We start from the raw sequence: 13,585 nt of genomic DNA on the forward strand, positions 1-13,585 counted from the left end.
TTCCACCACATGACCATGCTAAACACCCCTTTGCTTTCCACTGCCTCTACAGAAGCCAACAGCAGACAGAGAAAGGAAGAAAAACTTTAAACAAAATTCCTCCAGGTGAGAACTGTGCAATATGCATATCTGATCACCTGCATTTTCAACATAATTTTCCAAGGTAAGGCAGAAGCTCCTAATAGACTGGGGTGTTAATTTTCCCCATCTGGCCATGAATATTGTTCCTGCAGAGCTCATGTCCCAGCCTCTCACACCACAGCACAATGTAGCAGCTCCCTTGACACCAGAGAAGTCCTTGGTGTACATCAGTGTGTCCCCAGCCAGACTGTGTCTGTCACCTGAACCCTGATGTGTCCTGTGACCTGCTGGACCCATCAAACCTGCAGGATATGAGCCCTGTTTGTACAAATTTTGAACAGCCCTTGAGATGGCTTTGCCTACCCTGAGTGAACAAGATGTGAATATCAGGATGTGTTTTCAACAGCAGAGAAGGACTGGGGAGCAAATTCTGTTAGCCATCTGTGAGTACCAAAAGCCCAGTGCAAAGCCCTGGCTGTACCTGCCACAGCAGAGGCAGCCTCATCCTTGTCACAAACAAATTGCATTCGTCCAGGAGTACCTAACTACACAAATGTAGCTCAGCTTCGTTTTCTGGGTCATTTTCAGTGGGCACACAAAGAATTAACAAGCTCTCAGCTCCTCTATTTTAGTTGCAACTGACCTCCCTTGCCTTCTCCAGCTTTCTAGTTCAGTTGGTAAAAAAAATGCCATCAGTTCTCCCTGGATGAAAAATGTGACAGCCTCAGAGACCAAGTGAGAGCCATAAGCCATGTTCTGAGCAATGGTCAAACTTGAGGAAAGCTCTGGTGTGACTGCTTGGGCTCCTGGCACATATTTCAGGAGGACACCAACCAAATTCAGAGCCAGAGGAGGTGATTACCTTGCCTGCACTAAAGCACAAGAGCAGGTTTGGGCCAATACAAGTCCAGGCTTTGCAGGTACAGATTATTTTTGGTAAACTGTCCCTTCCTTCAATTCTGTTGCTGTGCTCAGGGGCTAAGTCCAGGCTGGTGACAGCATCTCTCAACCAAACCTTGTTTGAGGTGCTGGGCTTTCCACTGTGAATGAACGAAGCCGTAACACACCATGAATGCAAAGTAAGAGGCAGGAATGAGCTGAATTGGAAGGGATCCCCAAGGATCATCAGCCCCAACACCTGGGCCAGCACAGCACTGTCCCCAGGAGCCCCACCATGTGCCTGAGAGCATTGTCCAAACACTTCTGGTGTCTGTGCTCCAAGGAGGTTGGGGATTCTCTTCCAGCTCATCAGGTGCTATCCAAACCAAGCTGCTGCCCTCCACGAGGGCTCCAGCACTGCCCTCCCCAGCCCAGCGCCGAGGCACCGTTCATGCAGAGGCAGCACCCGCTCCTGACCTTTGGTTTGCTGGTGTCTCCCACTGCTTGGCCAGGGCAGAATGCCTGCCTGCCTGCATGGAAACAAAGCCCTGCTCTCCTGCTCCTCATCCCAACACCCTCTGCCCACCCCTTTCAGCAGTGCTGCCTTTTTGCAGTTTAAATGTTCTTTTTTAGAGTGCCTTTTATTTCCAGCTTGGAGAGCAGGGGGACAAGAGATGGGATAGGGATGCTGAAGTAGTAATTTACATAATCTGATTAACAGAGGATTATCCAATGGCTGCTGAACAGCCTTAGTGTGCTTGAGCTAAAAACCTTACTATTCATTGCTCTCACCACCCTGCAGGGCGGCTGCACCTGCAGCACCAGCTAATACTCTCCTGGGGACTTCAAGGAAGGAGAAAAGCAGGGGCAAATTTTTATTATTATCTGGGGGAGGGTTGAGGAGCTGCAGCTCCTTGTGTGCAGTCCCTAATTGATCTGTCTGCATTAGTCGCTAGGAAGATGAAATGCAGGCTGAGCCAGTTGGCATTATCAGGAACAGCCATCACCTTTGAAAAGGGCCAGCTTGTGTGGCTCCTCCCAGGTTCCTGTGGCCAGTTCAGTGGGGCCCATCCTGATCTGCCATGAAAGGAGCTGGGTGGAAGGGTCCTGCACATGCGAGGACCTAAAGCACAAGTTACCCAGTGCCTCGCTCAGCTGGGAACAAACCAGGCCCAACCCTTGCTCTAGGAGCTCTAGGATCATCAAGCTCAGCCATTAACTGCCAAGTCCACCATAAAACATGTCCCTAAGTGCCTAATCTACAAGTCTTTTATATCCCTCCAGGGATGCTGATTCCACCATTTCCCTTGGCAGCCTGTTCCAGTGCCTGACAAAGCTCTCAGAAGAGAATTTTTTCCTGGTATCCAATCTAAATCTCTCCTGGCACAACTTAAGGCTGTTTCCTCTTGTCCCATCACCTGGGAGAGGAGATCAATCCCCAAAATCCTTCCAGGCAATTGAAAGAAAAATAAGGTGCTCCCACCCCAAGCCTCCTTTTCTCCAGGCTAAATGATTCCTGTTCTCATAAGGGAGAGCAGCAAACTCTCCTGTAACAATCCAGCAGGCAGGCTGAAAAAAAAACAACCTGAAAGGACAGGTACATGCCACAGCTCCCTGAACACACTACAAAACAGCTCCACATAATGGCAACGACTGGGGCTGAGTGCAGCTCTCCCAGAAGGAGTGGGAGATGGGTGAAATTCAGGTCCTGGCAAGGCAAGATGCATTCAACATCTGCTGGTCTCTACAGAAGCAGGTCTGCACCCCAAGCATCCATCCATGATGAAGGGTTGAAACTCCAAGCTGAGGAACATGGGAGCTCTAGAATGGAAAGAAATGGGGCCACAGAGATCTTCAGCTCAGGAGAAAAACCAGATAGTGCAAGCTGGACCATCCCACACACATTCACATCAAAACAAGGGAAAGAGGAAGAATTTGGATTTTTTTTTTCCCATTATACACAGGGACATCTGTAAGGTGGGCAAATCTAAAAGGTTTTAGAACTTTCCAAGGACACTAAAATTGGACTTCCTAGAAGAAAAGAGACACAACTAAATTTATTCCCCCCCACCCCAGTAGAAATGCTGCAATATAATCACCCAAGACTAATTGTGGGTCTTTGTTTTCAGGAGCACACTCCATCCTCAGAGCACTGTCTGGAGATGCTTTACATATTGACTTGTGACTCAGACTGCTGCGTTTGTCTCTGAAGACCTGCCTGACAGCTGCCATTCACAGACATCACCTAAACAGATTTACAGCTCAGTGTGTCTTCCTTACTCCTACCCACTGTGAATGAGCAATGGAACACAGTGCCCTAGTAAAACAGAGAGGTTGCAGAGAGTGAAGTAATCCTGCCTGTTTGCTCATCCAAATTTTCCTTCACAATCAGGGGAAATGCTTCTGACTTGGGGTAAAAAACACAAGAACCAAGGCTGAGAAGCACCCACCAGGGGACTCATTGTGTGTTCACAGTCATCACCACTGAGTGGGTTGTTGTTTTTTTTTTTCCAGGGAGCTGTGACACAGAGAAATGTGCTTTCACTCTTCAGGCCCCAGTGCTGCCTGGAAACAATGACCCCTGTCAGCTGCTGGCTGACCTGCCAGGCTGGACCTGTGGGATATCCAAAAATGTGTCCAAGGTGTCCATGGCAGAGGAGTCTCCAAGATATTTCCATGCTTTGGTGTAATTAATATTCCTGGGTTTAGGGGGTAAGAAGAATCTACAGAAAGGGATAAGTCTTGCATCCTGGGGTACACAAGCTCTCCTGCTTTGGGAAAGATAATCTCTGCTGCTAAACTAATCCTTCATGCTGGCATCTCCCCAGATGTCAAGAGGAACAAGGAACCAACAGCAACACCACCAGAATTTCTCTGTGCCCTGTGGTGTAGGAAACTTGTTTCCTGCAGAGCCCTATTTTTCTATACAGCTGTATCTCTGTGAGGCCTCCTTACACCTCATGATTGTTGAATCTAGACCCTTGTCTCCTGATCAGAAAAGCATTTGAAATAGCAAGATGCAAAATAGATGTGAAAGGAACTTGCACATGCTGGTGGGTAAAAGTCAGGCCCCTCCTTCACTTGGGTTTGTTACTTCAGTACAGGAATTGAAGGACTAGGACCTGGCACAGATCATCTGGCATCTCATGGTGTCCCAGGATAGGAGAACATTTCCACAGATCACACACAGCAGAGACAACAGCAGCATCTGTTTACTCCATCATGTTCCCAGAGAGGAACTTTTATATATATTCCCCAGAGGTTTAGCAGCCAGAAGAAAAACATTTCCTCACAGCTGCTGGTACCCTTTTTACATGCTTCTGTCCCCAGAAAAAGCAGCAGAGTTATTTAACTGCCATCCATTCCCCAGGCACACAAACTTGACCCTCATGAGGCACAGAAAATACACAGACAGCACAAACAGAATGAAGGGGGAAAAAAAAAACCTCCTGAGCAGGGGGAACATTTCTCACGATAAATCTTCAACATACAAACAGCAGCAGCTCCTCCCCAGCAGACAGAAGGTAAAGTCATGGAGCAAAAATCATGCCACGGAGACATGTTCAAGTGTCAAGGTCTGCTCACAGTGGTGAGAGGGAGGGATATGTCTTGTGGGGAGGTTGGGATGCTCCAGCATTAGCTGTCAGCTTAAACCTTGACTGTTCTCTAAAAGGTGCAACAAACCTGGGGCTCTTCCCTTTCTCCCTTGCCCAGCCCTGCCCCCGGGCCCCTCCTGGCTGACTCTGGCTCCCTGTGCAGCTGAACAACTGTTTGGGAGTGCAGGACAGCTCAGCTCTGGGGCCCTGCTTTATTTATGAGTTTGGAAATCAGAGCCCTTCGGTTCACTGCCAGTAAAAGGCAGTGATTGGAAGGGGGTGGGGGGAGGCTTGTGTGCAGCTCTTCATTCTCTATTCCTTGTGTAAAGGGAATCACTCCAGCTAACTGGCCCATGGAGATAAGGATTTCAGACAATCTGCATTAGCCTGATAAGCCAGGTTTGCATTTCATAGAGATTGTTTGTTAAGAACCTCAGTAAAATAAAATACAGTCAGAAGGGCTTATCAGCACAACTCATTTCCACTTCCACTGCTCTGCCTGTCAGCACTGACATTTTTTCCCCCTATAAATTAAGGTCCCTGCTTGTATCCCAGTTCTCTGGGATGGAAGACGGACCAGGGAGAAGTGGGGGAGGGCTGGGGAGGACAAGGAAGAATAGCCTGAAACCTTCCAGCTGTGACTGGTCAGTGTTAGAGCTGTGGTCCTGATCCACAGGGCAGAAATGCCCACCTGGTGGGTGGTTTGGATTTGTCCTTTCCAGTGCAAACCAGAGCAGCTGGCCTGGCTTCAGCAGCCTTCCCTCTTTGCACCAACAAAGGATCAGAACAGGAAAAGTAGTTTATACACATTTCCCTCAATTTCACGTTTTTCCACTTCCTCACGTAACAAAAACACGGCTGCTAACATATGAAATTATGGGCTCCCAAGCCCCAGTCAGTTTTCCTCTTCCCTCCTCATTCTTCAAACAGGCTATAGTCAGACATTTTGCTATAAAACAGGCTTGATGAAGCACAGAAAACTATTAGAGCACTCTTTGGTGCTCACCCTTTCCCCCTCTTTTTTCCCCAGCACCTGCAGTGTTTGCAGGGAACACACCAAGGCCATTCTGTTTAGACAGTGCTGCCTTTCCAGGAGTTGGATACCCATTTCTGCCTAGACCTGGGGCATTATTCAGGTTATCACTCTAATTCAGATTCAGAAAATCCTTTTCCAGTCCCCTTTAGATGAAGAGCAACAGAGAAAGACAGCCACACAAAAACAATTAACTAACACAAGGCCATCCATGGTTTGACAGCCAGCACAATTACAAAGTCACTTAATCTGTATCATCTGTTGTTTCCAGATGCCATTGCTGCACACACTTTTATTAGGACCTTAGCAGGACAGAAAGCACCCTGGCAGGTCTTTGCATTTCTACCTTAGTCCTTGTTAGTGCTGTGAAGTAACACAACAATTAATGCCACAGGTAAGGACGACTCTCTCTCACACCTTTTAAGGACTCCAGCCCTCAGCATGAGTACTGGTGACCATCATAGAAGCTTCATTAGCCCCATTTCAAAGGTTCCTCCTTTTCAGGCTCATTTGTAGGTGAAATTGGGGCTTGTGTGGCTCTGGTGGCAAAGCTTCGTATCACTTCATTGGAAGTTTCCAAGAAACGCCCTTGCCTCAAAAAGTGAGATGGGAGATGGAGCAGTTTGGTCACCACTCCAGCCAAAATCCAAAGTACCCATCTCCAGGCTTCAACCAGCCTCATGCCAGCCTGAAAGATGAGACATTCATGAGGACTGAATAACAATCAGAGCGTTTCAGAAGTCATATTGGGAGGTATTGGAGGATTTGGTGGTCAAAGAACAGGCAGCAATATTTTCTGGGTCTTTCCTTGTCTTGTTCACAGGAAATACTGTGGACCTTTACAGAGGTTAGAACACCTCTGCTGTGCTGCAGGGAAAGGCAGGTCCCTGGAGGGCTGAGGGGCAGCAGATTAATTGTCTGACTTCATTAGCTGCTTGCAGCAAAGTGGCTGGATAAGACCAGCAAGGAAGAGGTTGACAATGGTCTCAGCACATTGACCTCAGCAACAGCTTTATCTCAGCAAGCAAGAACAGGCACTTTTACTAATTAAATACCAAATGAATTACAGAAGCATCATTAACACAGAGAAGTGGCTGCAGCAAACAGCCAGGGGCTAAAGGCATCAGAAGTGCAGGAAAGTCATCACAGATGGCTACAGGCAGCACATGGAGGGTGTTCAATGGAGATGGGTCCCAAACTCCTCCACTGGAGGTGTTCCTGAGTTTCCAGGTATGTTGGAGACATGGGGATTGAGTTTACCATTAACAAACTTGTAGATGTCACCAGGCTGGGTGGGAGTGTGGCTGTGCCGGAGGGCAGGAGGGCTCTGCAGAGGGGTCTGGACAGGCTGGATCCATGGGATGAGGCTATTGGGGTGAGGCACAAGCAGGGCAGGTGCTGGGTCCTGCCCTCGGCTCACAACAACGCCCTGCAGCTCCAGGCTGGGGCAGAGGGGCTGGCAAGCTGGGAAAGGCCCTGGTGGTGCTGGTGGCAGCAGCTGGACACGAGCCCAGGGGTGGCCAGGTGGCCAAGAGGCCGATGGCCCCTGGGCTGTGGCAGCCGTGGGGCGGCAGCAGGAGCAGGGCAGTGCCCGTCCCTGTGCTGCCACTGCTGAGGCCACACCTCGAGTGCCGTGTCCAGCTCTGGGCCCCTCAGCACAGGGAATTGAGGGGCTGCAGCGGGCCCAGAGAAGGGAACGGAGCTGGGAAGGGGCTGGAGCCCCAGGAGGGGCTGAGGGAGCTGGGAAAGGGACTCAGCCTGGAGAAAAGGAGGCTCAGGGGGCCCTTGTGGCTCTGCACAACTCCCTGTCAGGAGGGGACAGACGGGGGGGTCAGGCTCTGCTCCCAGGAACAGGGACAGGAGGAGAGGGAACGGCCTCAGGCTGGGCCAGAGGAGGTTTAGTTGGATATTAGGAAGGAATTCTTTACAGAAAGGGTGATCAGACTTTGAAAGGGGCTGCCCAGGGAGGTGGTGGAGTCACTGTCCCTAGAGGTGTTTAAGGAAAGGCTGGATGTGCTCTGGTCTGGCTGACAGAGTGGTGATCAGTCACAGGTTGGACTTGATGACCCCAGAGGTCTTTCCCAACCTACTTTATCCTCTTACATGTATTCATGAGGATCACAGAGCAAAACAACACCATCCAAGAACACCTCCAAGTCAAGCCAAAAGCCATACTAACGTCCTTCTCACTGTCTCTGCAGGGACTGAGTCACAGAAACACACTTTTCTTTCCAAGTACAGAGCAGCACACCTCGTTTTGGAGGAGTGGAGGCTACATTGCATTGCTGCAGAGGATGTCAGACCTTGGGGCTGAGAAGACACACTCCAAGGAAAAAAACACCTAATTTTCTTCCAAACAATGCAGGAGAACCCACAGTATCACTTAAGTGGGGGGTACAGGGGTATAATCTGCTCACTTCTTACCCCCACAGAGGGATGGAGAGCAGCATCAGGGAAAACCCACAGAACTCATGAGTTAAGAGCAGTTCAATAACTGAAAACAAAGTAAAATACTAACAATGCTGATAACAACAACAACAATAATAACAACAATAATAATGAGAGAGAGCAAACCCCAAGAGAAAGTGCTGGACTGCACAGTTTGCTCTTCACCCAGAGACTGATGCCCATCCCAGCCCCCAGTACTGATCAGCCCTCCCAGCCAACTCCCCCCACTTTATACCAGAGCATGATATTCTCTGAAACCCTTGGCTTGTTCAGCTCACCTGCTCCAATGGCTTCTTATGCACCTGCCCACTGGTACAGCATGAGAAACGTCCTTGATTTAGAGTACATTTATACATCATTTATACAACATTTATTCTGATACTGAATCCAAAAGCACAGCAACACACCGGCTACTGAGAAGAACATTAATTCTGTCTCAGCTGAAACCATGACAATAAAGAAAATTTTTCCCAGGCAATAAGACAACAAATGTCTGGTGAGACGGAGGGACCTGTTTCCACATGACACAAATGTATCTTGGCTTCCTAAAAAAAAAATTATTAATTAAAGCAAACCACAAAAAGAGAAAACGCAAAACCCAACAGCCTGGTCTGGCTCCCGTCTTTACTGGCTGTTCCCTATTTAATCTTCTCTCCCTTCCCATGTTTGTTCAGAAATCCCTCTTCCAGCACAGCTGGAAAAGGTTGTTACCAACAGGCAGCTGAGCCTGAATGCTGACAATGTGAGATGATTACAGCAGCCCAAAGAGCAAACACACAGAATTTCCAACAGAAAATGCTCCTGCTGCCCCAACCTGCTCCTGAGATACTGCTCTGGACAGTGACAGTGATAGAGAAGGGCTAGAGTCAGCTCAAGAACAGAGGCCACACAGTTCAACAGTAGCTCCTGGTGGAAGCTGCTTTACTCAAGAGTTTTGACTTTTCTCACAGGAAGTCGATGGGTGAAAGGCGCTGTAATTATTTGCTTTATGTCAAAGAGAGCCACTTGGCTTATCCTGGTTTTGAAGTGGAAGGAACAGAAATGGCTGAACTGAGGAAACACAGTGCTATTAAGCAAGATTATCAGCTGGTGTAAATTGTCTTCTGGTGCCACTTTGCCAAAACAGCTGATGTAGATCAGTGAACACAAGTACCAGGCAGACTTTGATGTCCTTGCACAATGTTTCTCAAGTTCCCTTGTTCTGTTCTGCAATTCATAGTGTGATAGAAACACATGAAAAGAAAACAAGCCTGAGCAATGAGGCAGTTGCCCCTGAGCTCCCTGAACTGAGTGTGAACTCAGAGAATTCTGCTGGGGAGTAATAAAGAACAGAACCACAGCCCTGGGAGCCACTGTACTGTGACAAGCCAGTCCTTGGAAGGAAGGTGTCTGTGTTGTTACACATCTCATTCATCTGTGCAAAACACACAACTACAGTGGGCAGTGCAAAGCAGAGTGGTTTTCTCTCGAGCTGACAGACTTCAGGCTTCTAGAGAATTCTAAAGCAGCAAAGGATGCAAGCTGTTTAACACCAGCAACAGCATCTTCCAGGCTCTGCTTCAACAGCAAGGGCACAACAAGACCAGCTACTGCTTTTTCATCTGGACAGCAGAGAAAGACTCACCTGTGTTTCCAGGATCCTCTCCTGCCTGCATCACCACAGTTTTGCCTGTCTTCTGTGTCCGAGGTTAAAAGAGCAGCATGGTGGAACAGACACGGGCCCTTCTGTCAGAATATTGTTCCTGGACAGGTGAAAACCATCAGCATCTCCCTCAGACCCCCCTGCCTTGTGCAGTCAAGCATTGTCCATCCCATGATTGTTCTGCAGCCTCAGTTTGGCTCAGACATACCTTTTTTGGAAGAGCTGCATTTACCCTTTTGTTGCAAACAATCACTTTCTTTTTCAAGTGCTCAAGACACTGCAGTTTTCTCTCATTTCCAGTGGCAATTCACCATCTCTCCTAGAGTGAGCTCCAGTGTCTGATTTCAGAAATAGATCCTTCCTTAAGCCCGTATGACTCGATCTTCTCGAGTGTGGCCCGGCTAGCTCAGTGATGAGGTTTCTCTTCACTCGAGTTTCGAGCCAGCATATGTTTGTGGGGTTCACTGATTTTCTTCAAGAATCCAAGTCTATAGAGCGAGTAAAGAAATCAGGGGGGGACTCTCTCTCTGGTTTGCATTCCACAGTTTATTTCTGTGAAGGGGAATCCAAAGGATGAGAGACAAAGGATTTGGGGTTTGGGGGGTCTCTTTTAACAGGGTTTCTCGGAGGGAGGGAACATCAGAGAGAGAACCAATTATTTTTCTCAGTTAGTACATCTTGCAAACTTTCTACAAATCAAGGTTACGCACGCCAAGATAAAAAATAACAGACACTAACTTCTTCAAATGCCCACAAAGGTGTGGGAGTATTCTATACAGAGGGGCAGAGGGGAGAGAGGGGGGGCCTGGTTTCCTGGCAACACAGGGGGGAAAGAAAGGGAAGGCAAGGTAAGCATGCCCTCTCAGCTTCCATAGTTTAGAGGCATTCTGGGACAGGAAAAAGTTACAAACTTCCGTGTAGGAAAGAAGAGTTCTCTTCTCCCAACCCCGTGCTTTCCTGGGCTAAAGAAACTTCAAGCAGCTGGAAATGCCAGCGGGGTCCTCTCTTTACTCTACCCGGCCTCTTGCCGTGGGGCTGAGGAGAGAAACTTCAGTAACCATGGTAACTTGACGCCAGGTAAACAGGAGAAAGAGAAGCTGGGGGGGGAATCACAACTGAAAGATGGGAAAAGATACATTTCAGGCTATCAACTACAACATCTCCCCCTAATTTTTTCCAAAAGAAGGAAGGGAACTTGGTTTTACTTCTTCAAACCAAGGGGAAGGGGTTTGGGGTGTATTGGGATTTGGGAATTCCACAGCATTTATCTGAGGTGCAGGAGAAATTAACTTGGTGGTGGTGGTAACACACCAACGTTGCAAAACAGAAAACATAATCAAAACAACAACAACAATTGCAAAAAACCCTAAAACAGTCCAGAAAACAGAAGACAGCTATCCCAAAAATCCCCATCCTGAGAAAATGTCTACAAAACTGTCATACTGAGGATGGTTTCTTCTTAAAATACAGGTAAACAAGGAACAAAACCCTTTAGCTAAATTCATCAATAAACAGATTCAACAGTGGAAAGTCAGGGTAGAATGGAGAATCTGGATTTCCTTCTCCACCCAAATACCTGTTTGTTTTTTGAACTTCTGCTACTGAAATATCGGGGGGTCTTGTGGGATGTTTTTCAACGTACGGTTTTACCCACCTCTGTGGGACCCACTGCAAACCCAGGGGTGTTGATACACAAGCGTATCCTCTTCCCCATGTCACTAATTTGTAAGGACCTTCAATTTTTCCACTTTCAGGGTCTCTCATCAGCACTGGTGGATGTTCCTTGAGCTTGTGTTTGCCATGAGGGGAGAAATGCTTAACCACTGGGGGGTTTTGATCTTCCATAGAACAGTTTAAAAAATTGAGAGTGAACAGGGCTTTGCATAATCTTTCCTGTGGTGTTAACTTTACTTTGTTTTTCCATTGATTTTTCAAAACTCTTTTGAGTGACTGGTGTGCTCTCTCTACTATTGCTTGACCTGTTGGAGAGTGGGGGATTCCTGTCTTGTGTCTCACTCCCCATTCCTGCAAAAATTCCTTAAACACTTTGGAAATATATGCTGGTCCATTATCTGTTTTAATTTCTTTAGGGATTCCTAGTACAGAAAAAGCTTGCAACAGGTGCTTTGTGGCATGCACACCTTTTTCTCCTGCATGGGCTGAGGCAAAAATTGCTCCCGAGAAGGTATCAATGGATACATGTACATATTTTACCTGTCCAAATTCAGGGATGTGTGTTACATCAGTTTGCCATACTTCACAGCTTTTCAGTCCCCTTGGATTGACTCCAGCACCCAGGGATGGCAGAGCTGTGCGCTGACAGTGGGGACATGTGGCCACAATGGCTTTGGCTTGATCTCGTTTCAGATTAAACTGTCGAATCAAACTTGGTACATTCTGATGAAACATTTCATGGCTTAATTTTGCCTGTTGAAACAGGTCAGGGAGTCTGGCCAGTCCAACAGGGGCAGCAGCCAGGGAATCAGCTCTGTCATTCCCTTCTGCTATGAAACCAGGTAATTCCATGTGCGACCGGGTATGCATAACAAAATAGGGATGTTCTCGATGGGAAACTGCATAAATTAATTTTGAGAGCAATTCAAACAAAGTTCTGTTTGAGATCTCCTTGAGGACTGCATTTTCTGCTCTGGAAACTACTCCTGCTACATAAGCTGAATCAGTGACCAAATTGAATGGTTCTGAAAACCTCTCAAATGCTCTAACCACTGCTGCTAACTCAGCAATTTGAGGGGATCCTTCTACATAATCAACATCTGTTTCCCACTGCTGCGTCTGAGGATGCTTCCAGGTCATTACTGACCTTCGGGATGCTCCAGAAGCATCAGTAAAAACAGTCAAAGCTTCAAGGGGCTTCTGACTCCTCTTATCTTTTGGTACCAAATTAAATTTTGAATTAAACAATTTGTGTGCAGGGGCATGAACTGAAATCTGCCCAGTAAAATTCTCCAGAGCAATTTGCAGGGTCTCTTGATTCCTCAAGAGGTGCTCAAACATTTCCCTGGTCATCTTCACTGAGGAGGTTTCTTCCTCAGAGAGGCTTAGGGGCAAATGTATACATGAAAAATCACAGCCAGCAAGTTCTCTCATTCTCAGCCTGGCTTTTCCAACCAGCTGGGCCATCAATTCCTGTGGCCTTGTAATATTTTTGGACCGATGGTGACTGAGAAAGACCCACTCAATGATTATCAAATGGTCTTTCTGGTCCTTGTCCCACTGAAAAATCAACCCCTGAAGGTGTGGCAATTTCCCCATTACAATAAATTTGAAAGGCAGCTCTGGATGGCATCTATGTGCCTGTCTCTTCTCCATCATGCTGCTTACCTTCTCTAAAGCATCCCTGGCTTCTGGAGTCAGAGTCCTTGGAGCACTCAGCTCATCTCCCCCTTTCAATAAATTGAAAAGAGGGGCTAGGTCATCAGTGGCAATGCCTAGCCAAGGCCTAACCCAATTTAGTGTTCCACACAGAGAGTGCAAGTCGGCTAAGGTTTTGGGATTGCTGTTAAAAGCTAATTTTTGAGGAACAATTGTTTTTGCAGTGATTTCCAGACCTAGGTATTTCCAAGGAGGCATCTTTTGTACTTTTTCTTCCTGAAGGGTGAGTCCTGCAGTTGTTAAAACTTCAATCACCCGGTCCAGTGTGGACTGGAGCAATTTTTCCTGGGGGGCACACACTAGCACATCATCCATATAATGCAGGATAATGGCTTCCCCCACCTCAGCTCGCACAGGGGATAACAAGGCAGCAACATACCATTGGCAAATCACAGGTGAATTTTTCATCCCTTGGGGGAGGGATTTCCAATGAAACCTTCTCATTGGGGCTTCTCTGTTGAGGGAAGGCACAGAAAAAGCAAACCTGGGGGCATCGATAGGGTCTAGAGGAAT

The sequence above is a fragment of the Pseudopodoces humilis genome, chromosome 4, assembly GCF_049639895.1.
Source record: "Pseudopodoces humilis isolate 2021_Gansu_Grassland_sample_001 chromosome 4, ASM4963989v1, whole genome shotgun sequence".
NCBI lineage: Eukaryota > Metazoa > Chordata > Aves > Passeriformes > Paridae > Pseudopodoces > Pseudopodoces humilis.